Raw genomic sequence first — 27,631 nt, 5'->3', positions numbered from 1 at the left:
GTTCAATACTCCGGTGGGGTCGGTGCGAGCGCGACTCATGCCAGTCTACCGAGCCGCTGCCGCCTTGTGTCCTGGCCTGTGACCCATGACACGTGACTCAACCCCATCCGCCCCCTCTCGCGGAGGTCACCGGACGGCAGGAGCCGACAATAGTGGCGCAGCCGCCATTGGCGGTGAAGGCGTCACCTGCGAGCTCGGTCGCCTCCGATCAATGCAACCGCCGCCACGAGCTTACCAACCGCTGATGGTGTACTGGAATCTCTCTACATTCATTCCAAGCGGTACCACGGCAGCGCACCGCCCCAACCCCCGCTGTCCAGCCAGCTGCAGCCCCGGCCGGCCGCGCAAGACCAGCTGTCCAGCCAGCTGCAGCTCTGACCGGCCCGCAAGCCCCGCTGTCCAGCCAGCTGCAGCCCCGGCCGGCCGCGCAAGACCAGCTGTCCAGCCAGCTGCAGCACCGGCTGGCCCAGCGAGACCCACCGTCCAGCAGCTGCAGCCCTGACAGGCCCAACGAGACCCGCCGTCCAGCAGCTGCAGCCCTGACCGGCCCAGCGGCCCGGCCCGCTGTTCAGCCAGCTGCAACTCGGCTGATGTACTCACATTGAGCCGACGTAGAGCGTGTCGCGCCGCTCATCCAGGTGGAAGGTGCGGTAGTACAGCTTTCCGCAGGTCAGCTCCTTCACGTGCTCTGGAAGCAGAGAGGATTCGGTCAGACCACGGGACGCCACAACAGGTGCGCAGACCGCTGTCAATCGGAACAGAACGAGTAAGACACACGGGCCGTCGCCGACCACAGCGGAATGGTCGCTGTTATCCTCCAGTCAGTCAAAGAACGCACAACTTGGGTTAACATTTTTGACTTGAAGAGAACCCGAATCGAGAGCAAAACAACATTGACAAAGCGGCAGAAAGTGAAAAGGCTAATTAACAACCAGAAGACCTGAAAGTGACCCTCATAGAAAGTGAGCAGTGATGAATGGGGAGAACAAGGAGAACAAGATGAGGGAACAAGGAACAAACATGAAGAGGGTTGTGCGTATAGGAGAGCCAGCGCGGAAAGAAGCTGGGAGGGAGAGAAAGTGAGGCGCGCAATGGAGATAACGGGAAGGGGAGGGGAGAGTGAGATGAAGACAATGCAGAAGGAAAGACAGAAAGGAATAAATGCATTGCGAACCTCCCCCCCCCCCCGCATTACATGCTTTGGATCGTCCCAGACTGAGGATCTCAAAGCGTTCAGAGCTGATGGCGGTGTAATTTTTTGCTCACGTTTGTCCGTCACAACCGTTAACGGTCCACTGTTAGTAGGCGGAGGCGCTCAGGATTTACGACTTTCTAAGGACGTGTAATACCACACCATGTCAGTTTACATGGCTACATGATAGGCAAACAAAGGCGGAATCGGTTTATTACAATCCCAGTGCATTTTCTTAATAAACCTCAAGAGGATGGTGCTTTGGAGACCACCCAATCGAGGCGCTCATCGCCAACATCATCAAAAGGCAGGCTATTCATCAGGGAGTTGCGTTTTGGGCCATGGGTAATGGCCATCACTATCCATCAATGTCCCATCGTCTCGTATCAATATGACAGATCGCGTCGAATTTGGGACCTTTCCGAAGTAGGCGTCACTTACAGACACACCATGGCGGTAATATTAGCATACAAAAAAAAAACACAAAAAACAACTAGAAGTCTGCATGCCTCTCACCACGCCAGCGACCGCCCCAGCCATCACCGCACGCTCCGAGGCGTCCAGCCCCACAAATAAACACACAAACAACGGAAATTAGCCCGAACCGGAAGAAATGGTCGGCTGTTTGTTTCCTGACGCGATTAAGAGGCAGCCGCGGCCGAGACGATGCCTCGGGAGGGCGCATAACTCAGCCGGGCGGCGCGGCGCCACAACAGGCTAGCCGCTATCGATTCCCATCCGTCCCGTTAAGTGTCTGGCCGGCCGGCGCCGCGCCGCCAGGTGTGCGTCGAGCGCCAGCGCACCGCGGCCCTGCATGGCAGGCGATCTCGCGGCGCACTGCGGCCGTCCTCGCGCACCGCGGCCGTCCCGGCGCACTGCGGCCGTCCCAGTGCACTGTGGCCGTCCCGGCGCACTGCGGCCGTCTCAGCGCACCGCGGCCGTCCTCGCGCACCGCGGCCGTCCCGGCGCACTGCGGCCGTCCTCGCGCACCGCGGCCGTCCCGGCGCACTGTCGCCGTCCTAGCGCACCGCCGCCGTCCCGGCGCACCGCGGCCATCCCGGTGCACTGCCGCCGTCCTAGCGCACCGCCGCCGTCCCGGCGCACTGCGGCCGTCTCAGCGCACCGCCGCCGTCTCAGCGCACCGCTGCCGTCCCGGCGCACCACGGCCGTCCCTGCGCACCGCGAGATCGCCTGCCATGCAGGGTCGGTGGGGACAGCGTGCAGATGGCGCGTGCCTCCCACCGCCTCTGATGGCCGGCGGCGACTCGGTCCGAACGGGCACGGCCGCCGGCACGCACCCGCCCCCGATGGGTCGACCCCGCACTGGCCGCTCACACAGAACGCAGACCGGCGCGAGCAGCAGAGCACTCGAGCGACCCTAAACGCGGCCGCTTATGTGACCCTGCAGAGCGTACGCTTCCAGAGGGCAGAGGGTAATCACGACTCGACGGCGCTATTGTGTCCTAGCTGCGCGCTTTGATACCCGGGCCGTAGGCGCCCTCAAGTGTCTCAAGTGCCCAGCTCCCACCGGCACCAAGAATGGACTCCGCGGAATCGCCTAGGGGCTGCACATCGACGGCCGCTCGGAAATTGCACTTGGAGGGGTCTGGCCTAGCAGCGACCACTATGATGGTGCTCAGCGCCCTCTGAAAAGTGTTCAGCCGCCGCAGGTATACCTTCACGGGCTCTGCTAAAGGAACTGTGCCATGGCAACACCACCAGCCGCCCCCTATGATGGTGCTCAGCGCCCTCTGAAAAGTGTTCAGCCGCCGCAGGTATACCTTCACGGGCTCTGCTAAAGGAACTGTGCCATGGCAACACCACCAGCCGCAGCAACCCGTTGTCATTCTTTGTATCGATTTTCAGCGCACAGTCACTCCACGTACCCAAAATTAGCTCCCGGGAGCAATGAGCAGGCCATTTTTGCCTAACGACTCCCCCTGCTGGCATGCTGGACATGCGCCGGTCTATAAATGACTCCATTTGTGGCGGCGCCGTCGCCCCAGTGGCGTCACCTGGCGCCACCGCGCTGACGCCGCTGTCACTAGCTCAGCCCACTGATGACACCCCACGAGCTCACTCAGTGCCCACCGCCAGACCGTCAGTCAACGGGTGCCTCCACCGGCAGCGTTAAGCGACTCCATCGACCGCGTCAGGCGACTCCATCAGCGGTGTCAAGCGACTCCGTCGACCGCCTCAGGCGACTCCATCGGCGGTGTCAAGCGACTCCGTTGGCAGCGTCGGGAGACTCCATCGACGGCATGGCAGCGTTAGGACACTCCATCGGCAGCGTCAAGCGACCCCATCGGCTGTTCCAGGCTACTCCGTCGACGTCAGGCGATCCATCGGCGGCGTCAGGCGACTCCATCGGCAGCGTATGGAGACTCCATCGGCGGCGGCGGGCGACTCCATCGCTGTCGACGAGTCCACCAGCGGCGGACGGAGCCGCCGTGAACGATCGCTCACACCGCGTGCCGCCGCCCGCAGTGGCGACGGCAGTCGGCGGCAGCATCGGTCGCTGCGGAAATCACGGCGCGCCGGCCGGGCCGCCGGATTTGTCGGCCCATCGAACGTTATAAATCCGCGGCGGCCTGCAGTGACGGGCCATCGGTCTGGCCGGGGCGCCGTCCAATCACGGGCGGTCGCCACACGCGCCGGCCCCGGCTCCGGGCGCCGCCGAAGTGTCCGGGTCCGGGTCCGGTCACGCGGCACGGACACCGCCGGGCGGCACCGGACCCGGTGTCACGGCCGCGCCGGACGGCGCTTCAGGCGATCGTCGTGAGAAGGAAGGCGACGCACGCGGGGAGGCCCGAGCTGCGACCAGAACATCGCGGGCCGGGTCATCAGCGCGCGGGGACAGCTTCACGGGAGACAAGCGGCCGTGGCACGGGACGGCTCTGGGATGTCGGCACCCGACAGTGATGTCTCATCATTTGACGGACCGCTGTCGACAGGACACTCGGAACTTCATGGGGCCGTTCAAAGTTAACGATCTGAGCAGCCCGGGGCGAGTTTGTTGCGCGATGAGGTTTCAACGCATCAACTCAGCAGCGTCGCGAGAGGTCTGCTTCCGTCAGTTCTCGGAACACGACCTGATACTCTTTTAAAACCCATAGCTCTGGAAACCGGCTACAGCCAGCTTACACGCTGATCAAGCGGCCAACTTTGTATTTGAAACTGGAGCCCAACTCCATGGGTCGCCGTAATTGAAGTTCATTTGACCGGTTGTAAAGTTGATATCGGTCGCCAACGTCGGATATTGAAGTTAAGCAATTGGAACAAAAGGCCAGTCGCGGTGGTTACAGTGGCCATGGCGTCTTATAATGTACCAGTTGGATAAAATATAAATGCGATATGTCAAACATCATATCCGACGATCCCTTTCCACGTCCAATTCACGGGCTTTGTGCAAATGCTTCTTCCATGGAACAAGCCAGCATTTTCATCAGGGATATCACTCCAGAGTTAACCGCCACAAACCGGCCACGGCACTGAATTCCAATGAGAACGGACATCGGCAAGCACAAGTTCCTCCACCTGGTCTATATTCCTCAGTCCTAAACCCGCGACACATACCGCGCACGAGTCATCCATCCAAGCCTCCCCAGCGAGCTTACTTGAGCTACCCCTTGAGCAGTCCGATCGCCAGATTACCACGGTCAGGACTCGGAGAGGACAACGATCAGCTCGAATCCCCACCACAGCCCAAGTAAACGGAGCAGACAAGCGATATGCGGCCAGCTCGGATCAGTTTGTACAGTCAGGGCGGCCGTTAAAGTATAGCGGAACTAATCACTCGGCTATCAAAATGTCAGGCGATGGGACAATTTGGACCGACGCCCAGGCGCGCAGCAGGAGACTGCCAGCGTTCGGCGGGCCGGAGCGCTGCGATGGGCTTACGCGTAAACACCCTGACATCCAAACGTTATTGAGGCATCGGAGCAGCGCAGCAGCATCATTCCTATTCGCGCGACTTAACACCGACGTGGTAGACTTTATGCATGCGGATGGCGGCAGCTGCACACCTCCCCGAGCTGGGCCTCATTTTAAGATCTGGTCCGACGGTCAAGTCGCCCGCCCTCAGCCGCCACAGGCCAAACAGAAACGCCTCCAAATCACAACACAGCGGAAGCGTACGGCGCAGTCTGGCACGTCGCCGCCGCCGAACGGGCTTCAATCATCGGCCGTTTTACGGAGCGCGGCGATGCGGCTGGCGCCCGCTGCCGCTCGGCCGCCCTTTAGCGCCGCCGTTTTCATTGTCCGTCGCGCCCGTCTCGGACGGTGTTGGACGGCCGCTTGGCACGGGGCCGACGGCCGCGTGCCAGCCGCGCCCGGGCCGGTTCCCGGCCTGGCGGACGCCGCGTCAACCGGCGGCATCTGCCCGATGGACGTGGAAAGCGGCCGCCGGCGCCCCGCAGACGTGGCCACGCTGGCGCAGATGGAGCGCCGCTCGTCGGGTGCCCGGCGTGACCCGATATATGCGTCCAGGCGGTGACTTATAACAGGCTGCTGGCAGGCGAATCGCAGCTTGGCACTCCAGTCAAACGGAGACGACTGAATTGAATCGATTTATTTTCGGAGCTGTCTGGCGGCATTTTTCTGAGGCGAGGCTCCAGCTTGCTCGGCGCATGGCAACGTCTCTGGCGGGTGCAGTAAAATCCGGGTGACGCTTCCCGGACAAAGGCGACCCGAAGTTCCGCCCGGCCGTCCAACCTGGCCATAAAGCGACGCAACCCGACGGACCGCGCCAAGCCGCATCCGGCCGCCCCCACCCCGTAAGCAGCGCGACCCCACCTCCGCAGCGGCACCCGCCCCACCCCCGCCGACAGGCCGGGCCGCCATCACCGGCTCGTGGGCGCGCCAGCGCGAGTGGCCAAGAGTGACCGACGGGATGGCGCGCGACACGGCGCCGCCCACGCGCCCGAACAAGCCGCTTAAATGCATTGCGTTACGAGCGCCGGACAATTGTAACGAGCGTCCGCGCGTCCCGGGTCGTTCGGACGGCGCGGCTAAATCAGAGTGCGCGCCGCCAGCGGGGCTCGTTAGAGCGGCGGCCGCCGACGTGCCCGGTCCGGCCCGCCGGGCACAGGTGGTCGTCGGGAACGGCTCTCATTACAGCGCGACGCGGCGAGCCGGCGTCATTAGGCGAGTGGGTCCTCCACTGCGCGCGCTCAAGTGCCGGCCCTAAATAACGAACGGTGCTTTGGAAAAGAAAAATACGTCGCCAGGGGTTGCGGATGCCGGCTGTGTTCGGTACGCGGTGAGTGCGCTTCCGTGCGCGGTGAATAGCAGGAGGGTAAGATTCTTACCAAGTCACCTCAAGACGGGTGTTTTGGTGCGACGCGCGAGCCTTCCTCGCGGAGGGTTTAAGGTTTTGTTAAAAGGCATGCCGAGAGAGACAATGCACTGCAGTAAGCAGCCGTGAAAGGCCTAAATTCATTCCTGGTCCTGGATTCGAGTGTCCTGGATTTGTCGCTGTGAGCGTGGGTGACACGGTGCCTGCGTAACGGGATCATAACGAACGCACAAGAACGCATGATTATAACACAGAAGCGGGAAAACCATTCATTTTCATACGTTGTGTAACAATGACCGTTCTACAATGCCCGTGGACTTATTCTGTAATCGATGAAGTCCTCCTAATGAGCTTTTATACCAACTTCAAAAACATTCCGTTCAAACGACGACCGTCAATCACACTTATTTTGAAACCACCTCGCTTGTACCTCCCTCATGCCGGTTATTAGCTGTCATGCAGCGCGCATTTTTAGCACTATGATGACATAAGCACATAACCACAACGGACACTGAAATCCCAGCATCTATACCCGCAGCACGTGTGAAGACACAGCTGAGAAAACGCCTTGACGAGGGCCGGCTACGGGAATGTCCCATCGCTGCCAGTTGGCAGCCACGGCTGCAGAGTGACGGCGGAGGTCGCCGCTGATCGTAAGACGAAACGACACATCGCCCTTTACGCAAGCACTTAGCGCGGCGGCGGACAAGAGGCGCCTTGCCAAACCTCTCGCCACCAATACCGCCGGCGCCGTCTTTCGAGCGGCCAGTGCCGAGGCGGACCACAATGGGACGTGACGCGACGCGAGTCGGGGGACGGCGGCACAGGCGTCGCTGACAGCCGGCGAACAAGCCCGCTTATGAAAGCTGACGAGACGGCGGCCCGGCCGCGCCGAGCGCCACATTAACATGCCGCCCGACCGAAGGCTGTCAAGCCGTTCCGAGCCCGGCCGCCGCCCGGGTGTTGCGGGGTCAAGGCTGGGGTCAAGCGCCGAGGCGTCGCGACTCGACCCGCCGACGCGGTCGCCCTGCCGCGGGAGCAAAGACGGCGCCCGCCGCGGCATGACAGTTTGCTTCGCAGGCCGCCCCCCGCGGACAGACGCCTATGCCGTTGACGGCTGTCCCTGCAGCGGCGATGAGCCTCTCTCCCTCCTCTCGTGCTCTGTCCTCCTTCAGCGCCAGGCCACGTCGTCACGCGGGACACGGGCGTGCCGCTGGCGGCTGACACGGCGGCGGTGACACGGCCGAGAGAACCGCCGACGCCCGTCCTCTCCGCCCCGCGGCGCCGCCGACGGCCGAGAGGAGAGGCCCGGCAGCGGCGGCTGTCCGCCCTCGGCCCGCCACCGCCCGGCAGCCGGGCGGAGTCAGCGTCGGCCGGCCGTCGACGCGATCAACACGGGAGCGATGGAGACGAGTTCGTTCGGCACGGCCGCTGGCGCCAGCCGTTTACAAACAGTGCTCGCCGGCACGTCGGGTCGGCCCGGATGCCAGACGCGGTCAGCACCGAGCTGGCACGTGCCGCTGTCCAGGTGAGCCAATCACGGACGGTGTCACAGCACAACCGGTCACGAACAACACGGCCGATTGGCCAGTTCGCGGACAAGCGCTGCGCGCTGTTGCCAGGTCTCATCGGATGCGGCTTGTCGGGTTGCAGCATTCTCTGCAGTTGTATCGCATCCATCAGTGAAGCCGTCCCCGTGGAGCTTTCATATCCGCCGTCTGCCGACCAGGCTAGGCAACAGGCCAGGTCAGGCCCGGGTTTAGTGGGCACCAGCCGTCGGTCCGGCGGGCTCGAACGCGGCACGCACCCGACAGCCCTTCGCAGGACTGGTCGCGTCGCAGTATTATTTCTAAGCTCGTCGTTGTCCAACAGCGAGGTTCTCGCCTCGCACGCCTGACAGAACGGTCGGATCAGTACGGGCCTGCCACCAGTGGCATTCTCTTTAGCACCATGTGACGACGTAGCTGGGAAGCGACACCCGCGAGATCGAGGCCCGCACGCCAGCAGGCCTGGCAGCCGTCCACCAAGGCAAGCAGCTGCCCAGCTGCTGTGACACCGCCTCACGGTGCGCGCACAGCTGCAGCTGCCAGCTGCCAGCTGCGGCCGCGGCGCGCCCGACCCGCCTCAGCAGCCGCCGCCGTTTATCTATGTTTACCCCATGAGTGCTCCGTTGCAGGAAGTGCTCACGTAAACGGCGCGGCGGCGCGAGGCATAAAAGCAGGGCGGGCGTCCGCGCCGGCCGTCGCGGGCTCGCTGATTAAACCGAGCGGCGGCCGCCGGGCCGGCCGTAATAACCGACACACAGTGATTAAGACGGTCATTCAATACTGAAACGGGAAATTAGTGCGCCATTGACTATTCTGACGGGCATGAGCTGACGGCGAGGAGCCGTTTAGACGGTCGTCGAAGCGTATTTCAGCCGGCCGGGAAGGGATTCGCGAAACGCCGCCCGCTGGGAGGCATTTAAACGGAGTCAGTCAGCGGCCCCTTTCGTACGATATTGACGGCCCAGGTCACTTCCATGTTTATTAACCGGACGGGAAATGAACATGGAATGTTCTATCAGCTGATTCAATGTGAGAAGTGGCGTGCGCTCCAGCCGGACTGAACTGCCATGAAAAGTAATGATTGCCACTTGATAATTTCGTAACCCTTGGGGTGCGCGTAATCATAGTTACACGACGTTAAGCGCGCTCGCTTCAGTCTGTCTATCAGAAAAGGCTCGTGAAATGCAGACAATGGTCTTTTTGATACACTTCGGAGAATTGCCGACCACTGGAACACATAAAATTCATCCTTCAGCCCAAAACAACAAAGAGCGGCATGCCTTTCACTCGTGCAGAAAAGACCAACGTTTTACGATGGAAAACGTTGACCATGCATAGTCGCGCGGTTCTCAAATTCTACCGAGTGTTAAGATACTGCGAGGCACTAGCTCTTCCTTTAGCTGTTCCGATCACAGCAGCCAAATCTATTTTCATGGCGCGCGGCCTCAGTCAACATGACACATGAACACGCCGACACCCAAAGCCTGACAAAGATCGATCTTCTCGCCCATGTACCGTCGCCTAACCACATCCGAAACACCGGCCGTCGACACGTCCGACATGACCTCCGCCGGGGATCAGCCGCCTGTCCCCGTCACGGCCCTCCCCGTCGGCCCTCCAGCTGCAGTGGCACACTGGGCGGCGGTCGCGCCGCGTGACCACGAGTCAGTCAGCAGGCGGCGGCCGAAACAAAGCGGCCCCCTCCGCACCGAGCCCGCCACCATGGCGCATTAGCCGGCCGACCTGACGGCGTATTTGGACCTCCCGACACGGCAAGCTTCCAAAAATGGTGCCAGACCGGTCCGGCGACGTGCCGGCGGCGCCGCGGCCCGGGAGCCGATGAGCGAGTGCTGTCGCCGTACGGGGCGGCATGCAAGGTCGGCCGGTACCAGGGATGGGTGTGATGTCCGGCGCCAATGTTTTCCGACGAGCTGTCTCACTTTATTATCACTTGCGTAGATGGGTACTGTGTCCAAACTCGTGACTTACGTAAACTGGAAAAATGCACAAGTCTGCTGCTTGCATATGTAGTTGCTGAGCCCAGGTTTGCTACTTGCATACTACGCCCAGCCCTGCTTCTTGCAGAGGCACTGACGAAACTTGCTACTTTCACGACGCCCCTCCCGTTTTGCAGAAACGCTGCCATCCGAGAAGACAGTGGCACTTGTTTGTGCAGTAAGTTTGGCGTTTGGTACAACTTCCGTGGACAGATCAGTTTCCTTTCGAAATTTTTTGACGCGTTCTGCGCCGCCTGCTGGACACTTGCAAGAGTCGCGTAGTCTGTGAGCCGCCCGCGAACCGACCCTGCCGTTCCACCGCGGAGGGCCGACGGGAGGGAGCGACCCGTCGACAGGTGGCTGCAGGCGCGCTGCCGCCGCCGCCGCCGCCCGACCGGAGAGAGCGGCTCCCGGCGGCGGGTCAAGCCCCACACACCGCCCACCCGCCGCGGCTCTGTCACGCCGCCGTCCGGACTGTCGCGTCACGCCCGCCGGTCGCGCCGAGCCGTCTGGCCCGTCGCCCCCCCCCCCCCCTCCCTCCCCGCCGGTCACGAGCGCACGAGTGCGGCCCGACCGGTCGGCCCACTCCGGCCGGCCACGGGGCCGGCGGACCGGACGCCGCGCTCCAGTGCGCCGCCGGTGGACAGGCGACAGGCCACCGTAGGCCGCACAGGCCGGAGAGCAGCAGCGCCGGCGGCGAGTGGTGACGCTCGGCGGTCACGTCGCGTGGGCGCGGTGCTCGGAACGGGCTGGGTGCGGGGACGACGGACAGGCGCCGGAAATGCCTGCAGACTTGACGCCGCCATACACGCCGGTGATAAGTGGGCAGCGAGGATGTTCTCATGACGTTGGAACTCTTGTTAATCGGGCCATGTCGCACATGAGACTGGGCCGAAGAGCGCTGCGCAGATCCTGGCTCTTGATGCCTTGTGTTGAGCGTGTCCGTGTGTAAATGCATGCGTCCATGGACGTCAAGGGAATCAATTCTTGTCAGTGGACGAATATGCGCGCGCCCTGTCCGGCACCCGTGACATGGCCGCAGTGACTACCATACGTGAGGCTCCATGAACCCCATGTGGGGGGGGGGGGGCAGGGGCAGGGCAAGATTTGCCCCCATAAAATCGAAGTTTTTATAGTTTTACATTTTGCTCTGATCATTGGATGACTTCAGTCACATTCAGATAGGACGATGCAATCATTGGAAGGAAGAAAAAGGTCCCTCCAAGAAGACACAAGCCTTCACTCGTATTGGCTACCTTCACTGGTCCAGCAGAGACCAGACCAGACCAGACCAGACCATACCAGGCCAACCAGAGCTCCCTGGAGAGCCTCCCGCGCATCTTTCGGTTGGCGGAAGCCGGCGGTGTAAGCAAAAACATCCGGCAACAGTCGACCCTCCAAAGGCAGGCGAGAAGAAGGCGGGAACAGTCGACCCCACCCCCCCGAGCTCTGCTGTGACGTCACGGACGCGGCCGGCCGTGTAAGCGCACGTCGAGGCTGTCGCAGCGCTGAAAAGACGCTGGAGAGAGGTCGAGAAACCATCAGCCAGCTGAGTGAGATTATGAGCAAAGCCGGCTGGCACGCCGAGCCCTTTGGATGGGCCTAAAAGCCGCAAGACATGGTGTCTGGGTCCGATGAGAAGCATGGTCGCATGGCTAGACGCGGTGAACCGGTCAGTCCTTTGTTTGAATCTGGCCTGCGACGTGTCTCATTAATTGGAACCAGCGAGCCAGTTAGCGTTATGATTGATTGACCGTCAAACTATCCGTGCCCTGGTTAAACCTCATCACTCCATGCATGGCCCAGAATGCCGGCCGGGATCCACTCCATGCACGGTCCAGAAGGCCGGTCAGGTCCCACTCCATGCATGGTCCAGAAGGCCGGTCGGGTCCCACTCCATGCACGGCCCAGAAGGTCGGTGAGGTCCCACTCCATGCATGGCCCAGAAGGCCGGTCGGATCCCACTCCATGCACGGTCCAGAAGGCCGGTGAGGTCCCACTCCATGCACGGTCCAGAAAGCCGGTCGGGTACGTCTATCAATCTGTTCTATGATTGTTGCCGGAGGGGCCGCAGGTCGGCCGGACCGGCCCGGTCGTGACGGCTCTGGTGCCCCTCAGTCACGCCTCCACACCCATGGCAGGCCCGCCGGCCACATAATCGGCCGCAGCGGCGTGCCTTATTGGACAACTTGTGCAGATGAAGACGCGGAAAGAGCCGGGCGTGCAAGAGATGCCGCCCCGACCGTGCGGCAATGGGCAAGAAGACAATACGCCAGACAGCCCTCAGCGCCCCTCCCCTTCCATCCCAGACAGCGGCAGCGAGACGGCAGCGTCGGCGGCCTGACATCTCAGACGGCGAGGGTCGGACATCGCGCCCGTCGGCGGCGGCGAGCCGCGACGCCCGGTCACCGCTCGTGACAGCCGGCCGTCCTACGGCGAGCCGCCGCTGTCACGAGTCGGACGCGCGGCCGCCGCCAGACCGACAAACCGCTGCCGATCAAGCCAGCCAGCGCTGATCCTAATTGACGGCTGTCCGCGAGCTAATTCAGAAACAAGTGATCATCCGTCGGGCGGCGGGATAACGCCCGCATCCATTACCATAGGAAATTAGGCTGAAGCGCGCGCTAAGCGGCCGGGCCAGCGCCGGGCCGCGGGGCGTGCCGCCGGGCGGGGAGGGGGAGGGGGTCCGGCGCTCATTACTCAGCCGACAAGGGGGCGCTGAAGGCCGGCAATTACCGCGCGGCGCGGCGCGGCGCGGCGAGGGCGGCGCGTCCGGGTGCGCCGCCAACGTCTCCATCGCGTCGCAGCCGGAGGCCACCCCCCACCAGCGCCGTCCGCGTCCGCTCCGTGACGCAGCAGCGTTCGGCCGGCGCCGAATCCGCACATCACGTCCGCGGCTCTCGTCCGGCAGCCTCAGGGCGCGAGCTTGCCTCGAGTCGGTCCGCAGCCACTCCGAGCGGTCCGCGCCTCCCCTGCCATCCGGCCTCACTAACCGCAATCAAAACAGGCGGCGCCGGCGGACCTCCTCCGAGTGCGACCCCACCCACCCCCGCCGACGATGATTTGCGCTCCGCCGGCGGCCAGCGTGCAACACAGACGTAAACTTCACACGTGTTCTGCATGGCACCCTATACAATTCGGCACAATTATCTGGCCAAACGGTCTGGCCTTCGCCGCCAAATAAGACGTCTTAAATTACAGCCGCCTGGTGCGGCCGCAGAGCAAGGTGGGCCGCGGAATGACGTCATTATTTCACACCATTTAATGGGGTGGCAAACGAGCGGTTACTCCGGCAGATAATTACCCCTTTTCAGCGGCGGGCGGCGCCGCCGGCCAGCGAGCCAGCGCCCGCCGTTCGACGCCAATGGCCGGCGGGATGAAGCGGTCGGCACCGATGGCTCATCGTTCACCTATGGCGGCGCGCGGCCGGCCCGCGGGCCAGAAATCAGCAGGAATCGAGGAAATCGTTATTATCGAGTCCATTTGAGCCCGCCCGACTGTGGCTTAATTATGAGCGTTGGTTTCCAGGTACTGGAAAAGGATATTTGATCGCCCGATGTTGAAATGCTGCGGAGATAGGCATGGCGATTTGAATGGAGGCAGGGAGAAACCTTCAGTGCCATATGTAATTGATACTGTTTTGCTAGTTAGCCTGCAAATCACGGCAGCATTTCTTGTTGATCCAGGTAATATAACTCGAGCTGGAGATCGAGGCTAAGTAAATAAAAACTTTACCCAGCAGCCGCACTGCAGAAACGCAAAAATCAGACATGTTTACCAAACTCGGCAGCGGCACTTGTTTACACAGGCTCGCATATGAGATGATCTTCCAGCGTGGATGCGGATATCGGTGGCACGCGGCACCGCTGCCGAGAAGAGAAAGCTCGCCGCCGCAGCGCCCGCGGAGCCGACCCTTTCTCTCCAGCCGGCCGCGGCGTCGCCCGCTCCACCTGAGCGCCGCCCGCCCTCGCGGCCGCCCCGGTAACGATATCGACGCGGTGGAGCGAGAGGCTTTAACGAGCCGCGGCGAGAAAAACCCGTCCCGGCCGGGCCAGGCCGGCGCCGGACCGCCGCGCTGCTACCGGGCCTCTGATTACGCGGCTAACGAGCCGCCGCTGCCGCCGCCGCCGCCGCCGCGGTCCTCTCGGCCCATCCGTCGCCCGCTCAGCGCGCCGACAGTCGGCGCGACGCCTCTGGCGCGCGGGCGGCGTGGCGCGGCGCGGCCTTGTTCGGCGCCGGCGCGCCGTCTGGCCGGCCCGGGCCGGGAGCGCAAGTGACAACTCAATTAGCGGGCTGGGCGAGAGCGGCGCGGCGCGCGGCGCGTCGGACCTGGCGCGGCGGCCGAAAAACGGGCCCCGCTGATGGACGGTGACGGGCACAGCCCGCGCACGCCGCCTTCAAACGCTCCCCGACGGCCGACAGCGGCGGCGGAGCGCGCTGAGCGGCCGCATACCGGGCCGCCTCGTGCATCAGCCGACCACCGCGCGGAGGCGAGATAAAATCGCCGGCAATTCGGTCCGCCGCGGGGGGCGGGGCGGGGGTTGCGCGCCGCCGCGTCCCGCCGGATTATACAAACAGACGCGACAGGCGTGATGGCCGTCGGCTTCGAGCGCGGATCATGCGCTGGGCTCCGGTGAAGGAGGCGGCGCGCAGTCGGCGCGGCAGTGTCGGCCGTTTGGCCGCCCTGGCCCCAGCCTGTATGCACTCGTGGGACTTTTCTTCAGGTTACTTTCGCGCCGAGACGGAGCTTTTTTACGGGTTTCCTGAGAGTTATCACCACCGGCGTTTGGTGGGAATATATAAAATCCAGCGGTAATCTACGCTGTCAGCTGAGGAAATGAGCCTGACTGAAATCTCTTCTAATTTCCGCTCCATGTTGCCGATCTGGACAACAATCTCCAAAAGCCTTCAATCAGAACCACACCACCGCAAAGCATCTTCCGTCCCACAGCGTTCCCTCGGTGTAAGTCTCAACCACAAAGGTTGCCAGATCAGCCCGAGCTCTTTAAATGAGTCATCATTGAACGCCACTGCAAGATTTAGGTATACTGACGAGCGGCTACGAGCCGAATAATAACATAACTCTAAAATGTGTTTTGCAGCCAGACCCAATCTTTAAACTGAAATTGGACTGCCATAACACGGTGTGCCAGCGTTCAGGTAACGCCGCACAAAGTCTGATGACATTCGTGCTGCGCGGTCTACTTCAGAGCGGTCACATCGCTGCTTCCGTCTGACAACACTCCCATCAATAATGGTTACCCTATATACTAATTATCATAATCAATAACCACGTGACTCAGACTACGCCGGCGTGCGCAGATGACACAATAAATCGGTCCGATCGAACCGCACTGCTCCGGGTCCGGCCGACACGCGACCCGCCTGCTGTACAGTCCGCACGCCACGCCGGTCATGCCACTGCCCATGCCCGCTCAGGGTCCCCACGTCTCGGGGCTTTCATCGCTGAGGGGCTCACGGCAAAGCAAAAAGCCAATAAGAGCCATCGCTCTGAGCCCAGCTAGCACCTGGGCGGCAGGCGCGTCTCCCGGGAGACTCCGATGGAGCCCAGACGGCTGCTGGGCTCGCGCCGGACCCCCGGGCACAGCCGCTCGGTCCTCGGACACAGTCTCTGCCCCCCCCCCCCCCCCAGCCCCGGCCCCAGCCGCTCGGTCCCCAGACAAAGCTGCTCTCCCCCCCCCCCCCCCGGGGCCCCGCCGCGCGGTCCCAGCGCCCAGCTGCTCAGGGCAGGGAGCCCCGCGCGCGCACCAAGGCGCGCGGCACGACCGGTCGACCGGTCCCAACAAATGGACAGCGATCGGCACTCGGTCGACCGCCGAAAACACACCCATCACGCCGGGAAAAACGGCAACCGTCGACGAGCGATCGTCGGAGCCGACAGGCCAGCGTCGGGACAGAAGGGACGGGGCGGCCGTCGCGCGGGCCGGCACAGGTGGCGCACGAGATGCACGTGCCGCAGGTGGTAGTAAGCCGCAGGTGGTGCCGACGGTAAGGGTGACAAACGGGGCACAGGTGAGATCGCATGCGACACAAGAGAGCCTCTCTGCGATAAGACAGTTCATGCGATGAGAAGGCAACGCGGTGCCGATTCGATGGAATGGAGAACGTATAGATGGGAGCCTGTGAGAACATTACACTCCGGCCCGATGCTGGTCCGGATACCATTTTGTTCGCGCTTGTCTCTATGTCTTGTTTCCATGGTGTCTCGGTGCAGCCATCCATGAAGCCAAGTTCGCCGGCCCCGGCGGCATCAGCGTTGCGGGTAGCCGCACCGTTGATGACCTCAGCAGTTGCATGCGTCAATACATTATCACACGATTATTAGCCCCGCATCTCACGATTATTACCCGTGCCGGCCAATGCACCGGCCACGGACATTCAGCGTGTGCATTCTGCTCACGTCACAGGCCGGCCGCTTCAAATTCAGTCGGTCTCTGGCAGGTCCTGTGTCTGTATGCGATGTCCCGAGAAATTGCTGCTCAGACTGCCGTGATCACTCATCAACTGAACAGCTCCTGCTCACCGGTGCCAAATCCTCGTTTCTTGGCATCCATCGTCCTCTCTTCCCCTGAAGCGGGCCGACGCCCGAGTACTCGCCTACCATTCAACCCACCCTGGGTGCCCAACTTATTCCTGACCTGCCCAGGCTAGCCTACGGCACCGACCACCCCCTCTCAGCGCCCGTCATCGTCCCTGAGCACCCCTCCCGGCCGTCCGCCTCCGCCGTAAAACGTTTCATCTGGGCGGCCGAGCATCGTCGCCAACGACGGCGCGTCGCCGGCGGCGGCGTCAGCTCGCGGCGCCCTGGCCCGGCCGGCGACGTAACCAGGCCGTCCGCAGGCAGCGCCGGCCTCCGTCGACGCTTCCACTTCATCCCGACCGCATAACGCCTTTGATGAAACGAGCGCTACGGCCGCCATCTACATCCAAATCTGCTGCTCCATGGGCCGCCGGTCGCCGCTCCGGCGATATGTGAGCAGTGCCGCCGGCGCCCGGCCCCCAGCGGGCTCTTCACGAGGCATAGAGCGCTCCAGAGCGCCCACCGTAGACACGGCAACGGCTCATGCAGAAATCCCATCAGGGGTGTTAATGGTTGAACGTATCAAACGGCGGTGTGATTGAATGCCGGGATTGCCGAAGGCTTCAAGGGTCAACGGGCGTCGTCGCTCAGGTAGAGACGGTGCACGTGGAGCTGACGCATAGGTTCGGACGCGCGCTTTGGACTGGGACGGGCCGAACGGGCTATTGCTCGGCGCAAAACGATTTATACGCGTATCGCGCTGCGTCCCGAGAAAGAAAGTTGCGTCCCTTGGTTGAACGAGCATTTCGAGAAGTTTCCCGTCTACCCCCGGGTATACAGCAATCAGACTATAACTTTCAAATCACAACAAAACTCCGTCTGAAAGTTCTATGAAAACGACTCCTTGACATTTCATGTTTTCCGCTAGCCAACCGGAGAGAGGTGTTTCAGCGTGTGGACGACACCCTGCTGCCGAGCGGCAGATGTCCGTCGATGAGCGGTGAAGTTCTGGTTACCCAGCAGACATAGACTACCTGCGGGCGCCTGGCGAGCCGATGAACTCCACATAGCGAACCATCGGCGTACCAACAAGGGCCCAGACGAATCAACTGTCGCTCCCCAGCTTCGCTAACACTGAACACTTTACACTGAACACAGCTTCGCTAACACCGAACACAGCTTCGCTAACACTGAACACTTGTCCGTCCACGCCCGCACCTGCATATAAGGACTATCCACGTCTGTTGCACCCAAGCCAGTGCAATTTAATTGTGCTCAATGCGTCATGCCTCGCACGACGCCTAACCATGTCGACAGCGTCACATGCTGAGAAATTGTTATCCCCGAACGAAGATGCTGCACAATCAACGCGACGTTCGGACACAAGCGAGCCAATAACACTGCTCCCCAGCCCCCGCACTCAGCCGCGTTCAGCGACGTCCTGCGCCGCTGCGCCGCGCTTTACCCCTATGCCTTTCCTATGCCCTTTTTACCTTTGTGATGCCGGATCCTGTGCGTGAAGAACGGCTGCTGGAAGAAGCTTCCGAAGCCGTCGTACATGTCGGCGGAGGCGGCCCCGAGCAGGGCGGCCAGCGTCAGGCACAGTCCCACCGGGCGTCCCGACGCCATCACGCGTCACGCGGCGTCACGCGGCGTTACACGGCGTCACGCGCGCGCACTGCGTCCCACCGTCCGCCGCCGGTGACCTCTCACACCGCGCGGCCTCCGCCGCTCATGCTTCTCCAGGCTCGGTCTGCGAGCGAGGCGGACACGGAGGATGCTGGAGCGGGCAGCGGACAGCGGGGAGCTGACCCCGCCGGGAGGCCGGGCAGCGGACAGTTAACCCCGCCGGGAGGCCGGGCAGCGGACAGTTGACCCCACCGGTGGGAGGTCGGGCAGCGGGGTCAGGCGGGGTGGTGACGCAGCAGGCCGTGCGCGCCGGGGACAGGACCGAGCGAAGCACCTGTCCGGCAGGGCGGACCCGGCGCAGGTATGTGGAGGGAAGAGTCGGACCTTCACAGACAGGAGCCTGGCGGGAGAGTGGCGACTGTTAGCGGGGGAGTGGCCGACCCGAGGCGCTGACGCGGCGGCAGAGGGCGCTGGGGCGACAACCGGTAATGACCCCGAGCTTATGAAGATGTTCAACGCAGACGCGCGTGAGCGACCGCGAACGTGCAGCAGACCCGGTTCTGCAACGCGCTTAGTCCCAGCCCGTCCCGCAGGCCGGCTTGACACCCGGACCGCCGTCGAAACAGGCGACTATTACAGAGTATGCTGCAGATTGGGCGAAGATCGCCGCCCCTGCAGGTGTGAGCGCGGATCGAGAGTTAGATAGCGGCTAACGAGCCGCCGGACAAACCGGCCGCCGCGATAAACCGATCCCACCCCGGCACGTACCCCTCTCCCTCCTCGCGGCCCTCTGTCAGAGCAGCCAACAAAGGCATCCGTGGGGGCGTTACTTCGAGCCGTAGGCCAGAGCTGGCGGCTGGTGGCCACCACTGCAGATCTCCACCCGGAGCGAGGCCCCCCGGTGGCGGATGCGAGAGCTGCAGCCAGCCGTCGCTGGTATAGTTCGCCGCTTATCGGTCGGAGATTCGATCGGATGTGTTCGATGCACGCGAGCGGTTGAAGACCGCCGCGCGAACGGCCTCCAGAAGCAGCAGCAGATGCCACGCTGCCACGAACAGACCATTCCGCCTGTTCACCAACTGAAAATTATCCGGGCACAGGTGCCTGGATCCCGGGAACAGGTTCGACGACGCGCGGAACGGGACCGATGACTGGACGCACCGTCGCCGTCACCGCCGCCGCCACTACCGCCGCCACCGCCGGCCATAACCACGGCCAGTGGCACAGGATGTCCCCTGCAGCAGTGACGTGCCTGCAAACGCCAGAGGCACGGCGGACGTCGCTGTGCAAGGCCGCGCTGCTGCATAACTGACGTGCACCAGAGTCACCTTTGTAGTCGATGGTGCCGCACACGCTGCCGACGGCCGCGACGACGGAGGCAGCCAACGTCCCGGCGACGGCCCCAGAGTCGTCGCGAGCGCTCCGGGCCGCACTGAAGCCAGCGATGTGCGAGACAAAGTCGCTACCCTTGACTCCGATGCGTCGAATGCTACGCCACCACCGACCCCGCAGTGCCATCGACTCCCGCGAAATCGTGCTCGCTGCGACGCTAGCGGCGCGCCAGAGGACCCAGCGTCGAGACCGGTCTGTTAGTGATGTCAGTGACGGGGCCAGGGGCCCATCCAGCGTCGAGACCGGTCTGTTAGTGATGTCAGTGACGCGACCAGGGGGCCACCCAGCGTCGAGACCGGCTTGTCAGCGACGTCAGTGACGCGGCGGAGAGGCCACCCAGCGTCGAGACCGGTCTGTTAGTGATGTCAGTGACGCGGCCAGGAGGCCGCCCAGCGTGGAGACCGGCTTGTCAGCGACGTCAGTGACGCGGCGGAGGGGGCCACCCAGCGTCGAGACGGCCCTGTCAGCGACGTTAGTGACGCGGCCAGGGAGCCACCCAGCGTCGAGACGGCCCTGTCAGTGACGTCAGTGACGCGGCGGAGAGGGCCACCCAGCGTCAGGACCGGCCCATCGAGGCCGTCCGATCATGACGAATGGCCGACCATTAGCGTCGATCTCAAGCCTGACCAACGCAGAGCAAACCGGTTGGTTTTCCCAGCACGTCGCCAGGTACTGATTGGTCAAGCGATAATTTATGACAAAGCGCGGTGGCCGCTTTCAAGATTAGAGCGGCAATTTGTTATCGGCACCGCTGGAATGAGGACTGGCTCCGAGAGAGCGAGCGTGGCCTCGCTGCCGTGCCGGTCAGCTGGCGGCGCTATGACGTCATCCGCAGCACAACCACCACGCCATGCTTGCAACGGCCGACAGGGATTAGGTCCGTGGACCAGTGCGATCACGCAAATATGTGATGGCAACACATCTGCCCCGGGAAGGCAAAACCACGTCAGTACTTAAACGCGCGCGTGTGTGTGGAAAATGTTTTGCCTTGGCGCGGCCGAAATATAGCCAGCGGAGAAAGAGGTCGCAGCAATCGGAACGGGGCCGTCACGGAACACATGCAAGGACTGGCGGCTGTCACACCGCCCAACGCTCGTCGGCGGAAGGTTTAGTTCTCGAAGCCCAACGCCGCTGGCGATTCGCCATTCCGGACGCCCGCCACGGGATTGCCGTTACCACGCCCCAGCCCCACCAGTGCCACGGGTCGGCCACTTCCTCAGGTCCCGTCCGCATCGCAGAGCCAACCGAAACGCACGACGCGGAACACCACACACTCCACGCGTACCTCCCACCCACGCCGCGCGAGCACAACTGACTGCCAGCTCCGCATCGTCTCTGCGGCCGAGGCCGCTGCCGGCCAGTTTAGTCGCCGCGCCGGCAGGGGCGCTACGGTCGCCTCGCTCAGGTGTCGGCCGGTACGCCCCTGGTGCGCCGGCCCTGCTGCGAGCTATGGGAAGCCGGCACCGTAAAAAGCGGGACGTGTTTTTCCGTGCCAACACCGGGTAATTGCGGCTGATCGACTCGTGCACTGTGCGGAGGCGAGCGAATAAGTGCGCGGGTAGCACTGTTTTTAATGCGGCCCGCGGAGATGGCAGATAGGGAACGGCTCAAATTAACAGTCGGGCAGTGAATCAGACGGCCGGATATCTCAGTTGTGTTTTTGGATGGCTGCAAAAACACCATCGCGGCGGCCATCATCACAGCAGGCGCCATGCGAGAGGACACGATTCTAAAAACGCCTCGAGACTTGTCCTTTCACAAAAACGCTGCCAATTCCCTCCGGCCGCGCCAAAAAACCCGCATTTCAAATCATTCGGGCATACAAATTTCGATCCGTTTCGCTTCACCGCTTCGCAGGGCCGGATGCTGGCCGGTGCCGCTGACAAAGCCAATCACGGCACCATTTACCGCGACCGGTGAAGGGGACGAGGTCGGGCAGGTGGGCCCAACACCGGCGGAACAATCTGGGGGCTGTAACCCCGCGGTGCGACAACAGCCCCAATCTAGCGCTGGAGACCGACCAGCTCGCTACCTGGCTGCTTCCGTCCAGCCTACTGGACGGACGATCCAGAGAACAGGCAGCCGCTCCCCTCAGCCTGTGACGTCACAGGTGCGAGGGCCGGCACCTCCTCCGCTCGGCGGGGGTTCGATCTGCGCGGCGCGCCGACTTGTTTTCCCGGCCGTTGGCCGACGATACGATCGGCTAGCAGGGGAGACAAATGAAGCCGTCCCGCGCGGACGCAGCGGCGGCAGCCGGCGGTGGCCGCTCGGATCCCGCTAACAGGCCACCCAGCGGCGGCTTGGGGCACGCTCAGATGTCACTAGGGGCCGCTCGGGGCATCCTCACGGGTCACTCCGCGATGGCTGAGGACTTTCTCGCCGGTCACCGGTGGAGGCTTGAGCGGTCGGACATGTATACCACGCTCCTGCTAACACCACGGTCGGACTGCCGCACCGACGCCCGCAGGCCGACAACACGGTTGGGCCGCCGCACCGACGCCCGCAGGCTGACACCATGGTTGGGCCGCTGTACCGACGCCCGCAGGCTGACACCTGTACCGACGCCCGCAGGCTGACACCACGTTCGGGCCGCTGTACCGCCGCCCGCCGGCTGACACCACGCTTGGGCCGCCGCACCGACGCCCGCCGGCTGACACAACGGTCGGGCCGCCACACCGACGCCCGCAGGCGGACACCATGGTTGGGCCGCTGTACCGACGCCCGCCGGCTAACACCACGGTTGAGCCGCCGCACCGACGCCCGCCAGCTAACACCACAGTTGGGCAGCCGCACCGACGCCCGCCGGCTGACACCACGGTTGGACCGCCGCACCGACGCCCGCCGGCTGACACCACGGTCGGGCCGCCGCACCGACGCCCGCAGGCTGACACCACGGTCGGGCCGCCGCACCGACGCCCGCAGGCTGACACCACGGTCGGACCGCCGCACCGACGCCCGCAGGTCGACACCTGTACCGACGCCCGCAGGCTGACACCACGGTCGGACCGCCGCACCGACGCCCGCAGGCCGACACCTGTACCAACGTCCGCCGGCTCAGCGTTTTGCAGCTCGTATTATTTACGGCGATCGGACGGCCGCCGCGCCGCCCGCCTCAGCAGCACCAGCCGGGCGCGGGCTGCAGCTAATGTATGCCGTTCGTTCCCCACCATGAGATACGGCCCGGCTGAAACGTTAATGAGAGGGGGCGGTAATCGAATGGGGAGGGGGCGCCGTCGCGGTCAATCGCGGTCGAGTTCAGCGAGGTTGGCACGAGATGAGGCCTCCACAACACGGTCGGATCGGCGTGAATGCTTCCTGCTGCGATGTGTGCTTGGAAGCATTGTACGCGATTTGAAAAGAACGTTATTTCAGGAACCACGCTCGACAATGATCGCAGTGTCCAAGTCATGGCGTTTGATGCATCTTTACATTTAGCTCGGACGGACCGCAATGGCGCCGCCGATTTTCGCAAACAGTGCGGCGGCTGCAAAACCTTGCACCACCCGAACTGCATGACAATCCCACCGTCATAAAGCATGTCTGTATCGCACAAGCCTCGAAGCGTCATACTTTTGCCCCTATCATCATACATAAACTAGCACCCGACCGGATCCACACACTCATGAGCGAGCGAAAGCTCATCAGGCCCGAATGCAGACAGCATTACGACATGAAAACGATCAAGCTCCCGAACATTTGTGAAGAACGTTTGCATGCGAAACGATCCACCCAACGACCAAACGCTTTATGCGCGAGGTCGCCGGCGTGGGTCATTCGCAGGCGGCTGAGCCGTGCGGCCTGCCATTGGAGCATCACGCCGGCCGGGCCCGATTTCGGCCAGCCGCGACTACAAATCCCGGCGGCGCATTCAGACCCGGCGCGTCCATCATCGGGAAGGCGCGTTAAATCAGGCCAAATGAGACGGCGGCCGCTCGGAGGTGCATAACGCGCGCCCGTGCAGATCCGTCAGCGGCGCCCGGCCGCGTTCGTCATCGGCGGCCCGGCCAGGCGTGGTCTGGTCTGGTCTGGGCTGGCCTGGCCTGGTCTGCAGCCCACTTGTTGGCCGCCCGATGACAGCACGTGACAGCAGCCCCGCAAATGGGGCAGTAGGGCGATGATGGAGGCGTAGTGGCAGGGCGCCAAAGAGATGAAGGCGGTACGTTGACGGCAGAATGACAGCCGGCTTTGACCCTATCCTTGTACGGCTGCGCCCTCTGGACGCATGCTGAGACGTTACTGCACCACGGCTGTGTCTGAGACCCTACTGCACCACGGCTGTGTCTGAGGCGTTACTGCACCACGGCTGTGTCTGAGACGTTGCTGCGCCATGGCTGTGTCTGAGACCTTACTGCACCACGGCTGTCTCTCAGACCCTACTGCAACACGGCTGTGTCTGAGGCGCTACCGCACCACGGCTGTATCTGAGACGTTCCTGCACCGCGGCTGGGCCTGAGGCGTTACTTACCACGGTTATGTCTGAAACGTTACCGCACCATGGCTGTGTCTGAGACGTTACTACCCTGCGGCCGTGTCAGTGACATTACTGCACCGCAGCTGTATCTGACACGTTACTACCCTGCGGCTGTGTCTGAGCCACCACCATTGTAAGCCGCCCGTCCAGCTAGACAGAGCCTGTAACCCACTCTCAGGCAGAGCCGCCAGACCCGGTCCCCGTGCGGAGCTGGCTGGGAGACTGAGACGCCCGAGTGGGGTGGGCGCAGCTGGAGGCTCTGCTGACGCTCCCGGGAGGAGGCCCGGCTCTGCCGAGTTTACACAGCTGATGGGCACAATGGTGCCCATATAGCCGCCATCACTAATGCCAACAGCTCTTTCCGAACAATCGGCAATCTATAGCCGGAACGGTACCCAATGTGAGCACGAAGAAAAACAACGCGGAAAGAGGAGAGAGAAAAATGCGAACAAAAAGTAGATTGCCGGGCTGCAGACGCCACGACTTAGTCAAAAGGTAAGCAGTGATAGCCGAAAAGAAGAGGTCCTGGAGAACACGCAGTCTTACGTGAAAATCAAATATGGCTGGCGAGCGGATGCGGAGTAGTGTAATCATGCTCATCGTTGCAAGGTAAACGTGATTCATGCCTAAGGAGGGCGAGGGTAGTTAGCTGCCCGTTCCCGCGTGTATCATGCGCCATTCAGAGGACCACCCACGTCAGGAATTTAATGGCCTAGCGAGCATGCAATTATCTTGAATGCGGAATAACAACGGACTTACTGCCCAAATGCGTGTTTGATCCGACGATGCGACATGTTTGTACGAAAACGAAATATACCGCGCGCGTAAGGCACATGTAAATACTCCTCATACAGGTCTATCAGTAACCACTGACTGACATTCGTCAGCTGAAGACTTCAACTCTTCCGGTTATGACCAGAAGACCGCCAGCTGCGGATCGAAACACCACCAGCCCACCGCCGGCTGCGGATCGAAACACCACCAGCCCACCGCCGGTTGCAGATCGAAACACCGCCGGCCGACCAGCGGCTGGGGATCAAAACACCGCCGGCCCGCCGCCGGCTGCAGATCGAAACACCGCCGGCCGACCACCGGCTGCAGATCGAAACACCGCCGGCCGACCACCGGCTGCAGATCGAAACACCGCCGGCCGACCGCCAGCTGCGGATCGAAACACCGCCGACCGACCAGCGGCTGCGGATCGAAACACCGCCGGCCGACCAGCGGCTGCGGATCGAAACACCGCCGGCCCACCGCCGGCTGCAGATCGAAACACCACCGGCCGACCGCCGACCATCGCAGCCCCATGTAGCGGACACGACAGGCGAGCGGGCCACGCGCGCTCGTGCAAATGGCCCGCTGTCGAGCGCGACAAGCCACTCCATCGCGGCTAATCCGGCCCATCTCGGGTCCGACACATTACACAAACAGATGCGCGGGGGACACAAACAAAACGCACGGATATGCGGGCCGTTACTCAGGCGCCGGACGGGTGCACCGACGCGGCTTCCAGGTGCCACTTCCGGGCATTCTTGTGCAGAGTGGGGCGAGCCTCTGCTGACACCTGCTAATGGCTACTGTTGTTATTGTTGCTAGTTATGTCATGGAAAATGGGCCGTTTCAATCGATACCTGTCTTTTAGCATAATGCGACACGTTGCCTCCGGCAGGCACGGCTTTCTGCAATAGCGGGGAGTAGGGAGAGTTGTATCAGTTTCAATCCTGAGCTTCCTCCTGCTGTAACTACTAAGGACAGGACTACGATTTTTATGTCTGCAGATAACTATAACCCTCAGCTTTATATCTAGCAGTTAAATTTTGAAGGGGACCTTGTCGTTGTTTGTCAAATGACTTCTGAATGACATCCTTTCAAATGAAATAACTTACCCTACCCTGGAGTAAATTGCATCACATGATAAGGGAAGTTGCACTTATGTTATCGTTGTCATACAGAAAGTTGCATCGCAAGGAGACTGGGCACGTTACGACAAACGGAACAAATGCGCAGTGCGTTTGTGTTTTTTCATAATTTGTCGTGATTGCGACATGACACAGTTTTACTCTTTTGACATCAGTAATGTAACTGTCGACTTGTTTTTGGATGACAATAAGTCATGGCAGTCAATCATTAGCATTAAGTCAGCCAATGAAATACACAGTATCACTGATGCAACATGCCCCATGCACAGCTGGTACAGCATGTACTGCCCGATATCGCGTCGCCTGGAAATCCTTGGGAAGTCCACGTCAAATATTTTGCAGCATAGACGACAGATCCACTTCCAATACCACTCAGTATAACATTCAGATCTAATTATATCATATATTATATCAGATCTAATTATATCAGATCAGATCTAATTATACCGTAAGCCACACATATACACACCTTTACACCGATCGCTTTAGCTTTCACCGATATGCAACACACACCTTTGTCGCGCTTGCCCCAGGACAGCCGCACGTATGCGGTCGGAAGTGAGGAACACTGACAGGTAAAGGGAGCTGCTATGCGTCAGCTCAGTTGAGTGACTCGAAACAGTCGTCTATTGCATAGATTTGGAATAAATTATGTTGATACTACTTTTACGACCCACCCTATTCCCCCTACTATCGAGCCAGAGGTGAGGGGCACATAAGACCAGTAAGAAGATATAGCTCATCGGACAGCTCACGGTCACGATTTAAGGGAATTAGCTGATGGGGGGATATCCGTAAAATCGAATGTGATACTAAGGTAACGTACAGTTTGACCCCCTCCCTCCCCCACGCTCAAAACTTGAGGCCACTATCATCAAAAGACTGTCAATGACCACATCTTTTCACACATTCACCGCGTTTCGTTATTACAATAATCGGCTCGTTTTTTGTCAATTATAATGCACTTTCTAGCGTCATTGCATGACGGGAAATATCCTCTTCAAGGGAGTGTTTCATGTTTGTGTGGGGTTTTGGGCTGAAATGGACATTTTCAAGATCATTTGGTGCAGTGGACATCCCTGCCCTTCTTGAGGCCTTTAGTTCCTGTGCAGTGGACAGCCCTGCCCTTCTTGAGGCCTTTAGTTCCTGAGCTACACGCCCGAGACGGTGTGCAGATTCTTTTGGGTGCAGACTGAAGGTCATTCAGACATGCATGTCGCCTAAGCAACATCATTCAAATTATGCCACCCCACGGCGGCGGCGTTCAAGGTTAGGAAGAATGCTACCCTTCAGCTGTTCAGATCTGGCGTCCGTTAGCGCGATTTACAAGTAAAGTGTACGCTAACTGGCTCGCAAACAATGTTGAGCAGGCTGAGCAAGCTTCAATCACGAAACGCATTTTGTGCTACGTAATATAAGAAGCTGGACACAGTTCCTTCACTTGCTAGTTATAACGGAAATGATGCTTGTAAGTGAATAACTTAAGAGTAACGTCATAACTGAGTATGTGAATACCAGGAAGCATCTTGCGTTTGTGAAGTTCGCTAAAATGGTAAATTTTGTTGTCTAGAGCAGTCTTTTTCACTTAAAAGTATACCGATGGCTATAAGTGGCTTCAAATATGAAGCATTCTCATCAAGCATTTGT

General features: G+C 61.3%; 1 long non-coding RNA gene across 1 annotated transcript in view; it reads right to left on the bottom strand.

Annotated features, from left to right (window-relative positions):
• Positions 1–663: 663 nt before the first annotated feature.
• Positions 664–27,631, bottom strand: part of LOC119103657 (uncharacterized) — a 51,000-nt gene continuing 24,032 nt past the window's right edge. Inside the window, exon 3 of the long non-coding RNA XR_005094797.1 lies at positions 664–688. This is a non-coding gene — a long non-coding RNA (uncharacterized LOC119103657). The remainder of the gene's footprint in view (positions 689–27,631) is intronic.

This window comes from Pollicipes pollicipes, unplaced genomic scaffold (assembly GCF_011947565.3).
Source record: "Pollicipes pollicipes isolate AB1234 unplaced genomic scaffold, Ppol_2.1 Scaffold_5724;HRSCAF=6776_pilon_pilon_pilon, whole genome shotgun sequence".
In the NCBI taxonomy this organism is placed as follows: Eukaryota; Metazoa; Arthropoda; class Thecostraca; order Pollicipedomorpha; family Pollicipedidae; genus Pollicipes; species Pollicipes pollicipes.
Note: the sequence above shows the minus strand (reverse complement) of the source record. Positions and strands in the feature narration are given on the sequence as shown.